Source organism: Pteropus alecto, unplaced genomic scaffold (assembly GCF_000325575.1).
Source record: "Pteropus alecto unplaced genomic scaffold, ASM32557v1 scaffold61, whole genome shotgun sequence".
Classification (NCBI taxonomy): domain Eukaryota; kingdom Metazoa; phylum Chordata; class Mammalia; order Chiroptera; family Pteropodidae; genus Pteropus; species Pteropus alecto.
In genome coordinates, this window is record NW_006434835.1 from 16,327,089 (window position 1) to 16,329,913 (window position 2,825).

The window sequence follows — 2,825 nt, forward strand, 5'->3', positions numbered from 1 at the left end:
TGGGCATGCAAACGAGGGCGACGTGCTGGAGCCAGGGGTTCATATTATGATTGCAGGAGCACTTCGGGGAGAAGCAAAGCAGCCAGGAAGTTGGGGCAAAAGGAACAGCCAGGGATGGTGATCCTATCCTGCTGGGGCAGATACCTACCTAGAAAAGCAGTCCTTGTCGAGGCAGAGCTGTCTGGAGAAGTTGTGTGTCTGGAGCTGGGCAGAGACTGAAGGTCTGGTTCTGTGAGTGACTGAGGTGAGATCAGGAACTGGGGGTGGAGTGAAAGCAGTTATTTGTTCTGGCCCCTTCAGGGAACCAATAGCTGTGATCCAGATGGTCCTATCACCCCATGGCCCCCAAACTCCAGCTCAGCTCCAGAGGCTCCAGAATAGGAAGCTGAGAGCTCACATTCACCAACATTCCTAGATGGATTAGGCTTTCACTCTAAGTCACACTTGGCACTGTGTGCTAGAGGGAATTGGAAAGGAGGGGCCGAGAGAAGATAGGAAAGTTGCTTTTCTGACTCCTGCACAGAAATACTAATCCTCAAATATACCATTGTCCTTAGAACAAGGAAGGATAGGATTACAAAGACACTGAGGCTTAGATGACTCAAGTGATCTTTTCAAAACTACAAAGCTGATTCTTGTCAGAGGCTAGATTAGAACCCAGGTCTATTCATTCCATAACCATACACTTTCCATTTATACCACACTGTCTTTAGAGACTATCCTCTGGGGTACTTATTGGTATGGGGAAAAAAAGTACCAGAGGATGCCCTGTATTTAAATAGCCTAAGGTGATGACATAACATTTTTTGAACTTCTGCTACGTAACTCAACAGTATTCTATGTACTTTATGGACATTAATAATAATTATAATAAATAATAAAAATAATAAAGTAAGCAAAAAAGTAGCCATAGCTATCACTCTCAAAACACCGTGTCTCAGGTTATGTACTTTACATGAACACTCTCTAGGAAACTAAGATTTAGAGAAGTTAAATAACTTGCTTAATGTTACAAGGCATGATACAAAACATGAGAGAAAGAAACAGTACTATCTGCAGGTATTACAGGTTATTCACGAAGGGCCCCAACCTTGATACTCCCAGAACCAGGGAAGCAGAAGCAGAATGTTAATTGTAGCAATCATTCATGGAACAAAGTTTAGATTTCTACTGATCTAGACAGATAATTAATTACAGGCTATGTCTTCTATATTTGCCAACTAGGAGAAAGATAAGCCTGGCTTTCTTCCGCCTGTCTTACACTGTGTTTTCAGGCAGATGTTGCCGGGCTGGAATGATAATGGCCTCACATAGATGAAACCTGAACTCTGAATCTCCTGGGGCCAATGAAGAGAGGAAATCAGAGCTGGCAACTCTTGGCTCACATGTTCTACAAAGTCACAAACGTTGAGTCCCCAGAAAAATGTTCCCAGCAGTCCTCTGATTTAATCTAAGGATGCCCTGGGCCTTTGTACATTGCAACATCTCAAGTTTTATCATTTTTACTATGATAGAGATGACGGAAACTACTGGAATGTAGGAGGAGAGAAGGTGTCTGCTGTGTGCAAATAAGAATGTGTAGTGGTAAAGGATTAGCGATATAAATAGGCAAGTACTTATAAAGAGAGGTCCCAGTATAGACTGGAACACAGACATAGAGAACTGGAGACTCTCTACTGCTGGGGTAAACTGGCAGGGCTTTCTGATAGAATTCTATTTGCATGAGGTGTGGAGAGCCCTCCTAGATAGCTGAAGAGAGAGCCATCTAAACAAGACAAGAAAAAACCTGACCCAGTAACAAAGCCTTCATCAGACATGATTCTCAAAACAGGATGGTGGCTTTCTAAAAACTCTACACTGCCCTCAACCCTATGGACTTGTATCTCTCTGAGAGACTGAGAGCCAAAAGTAAGAGCTGAGTTGTTCCACACAGGACACAAGTGGCCGGCTGTGGAACCCCTTTTAAAATGTCTAAAACAAGGAATAGAATCTTTCTGCACCACCCTACTCCAATCCTCATTTCAGTCACAAACTGCACTGGATTCCTTTAACTCCTACGAAAGGCAAAGGGGCCACAGCAGGACCAACCGTCTCCAAAGGATTCTGTCCTTGTGCTTAGAATTCTTCAAGGTCTGCAGGGCTTTGGGAGCCCACGCTAAAATGCTCATTTTAATTTTAAACTTAATGCTAATTTTTTATTTTAGTGCACATTTTAATTTCTAAGTCTTTAATACTTAGTCCCTCCAGACGCGGTCTCCCCATCCGGGTCCCCGTACCGCACCTTTGGGTCAGGGTCACGGGCCACCCTGGGACAGCGCTCGCCTTCCCCTTACCTCCGTGGCTCAGCCAAAGCTAAGAAGATCCCCGTCGTTCTTCCCGAGATCAGTATCACTCCCTTTTTCTGGGAAGGCAAAGGAAATGAATGAGTTAGGGAAGCATCTACCCCCTCGCCTACCTCCTCGCCAGACTCCGGACGCCGCGTGGTCTCAGGACAGCGGTGAAGGTGACAGGGTGCTCAGGGCGTCCCCAGGCTCGTCTCCTCCCGCTGGGGTTTGCCCTATGCCCTCCACTCCTACATTATCCTTACTCTATTTCCTGGCTTCCCACCTTCCTTCCACACGCGAACAGTACTGCCACCTCGCCACCCGCATCTAAAATTTTCCCGGGCCCCCAAGCCGGCGACCGGCTCGCCCCGCCCCTCTTCCCCTCTTCCCCTCTTCCCTCTTTCCAGCTCTGAAGCGTTCTTGGGATCTTCTTTGTACTGGCCCACACCCGTCCGGCCCGCCCCCGTCCGGCCCACCTGCCGGCTCTCCACGTGTGGGTCT

General features: G+C 46.8%; 1 protein-coding gene across 5 annotated transcripts in view; it reads right to left on the reverse strand.

Annotated features, from left to right (window-relative positions):
- The window catches only part of SLC5A6 (solute carrier family 5 member 6), a 17,375-nt gene that overhangs the window by 7,777 nt on the left and 6,773 nt on the right, over positions 1–2,825 (reverse strand). Inside the window, exons 1-3 of one of the 5 annotated variants that reach the window (XM_025045657.1) lie at positions 2,801–2,822; positions 2,334–2,401; positions 149–257 (exon numbers count right to left, since the gene is read on the reverse strand). The gene's annotated coding sequence lies outside the window, so the exon portion shown is untranslated. Of the gene's footprint in view, positions 1–148; positions 258–2,333; positions 2,402–2,587; positions 2,710–2,800; positions 2,823–2,825 lie in introns of those variants that run through there. The other 4 variants (XM_006910319.3, XM_006910320.3, XM_025045656.1 and 1 more) reach the window with 4 other exon arrangements.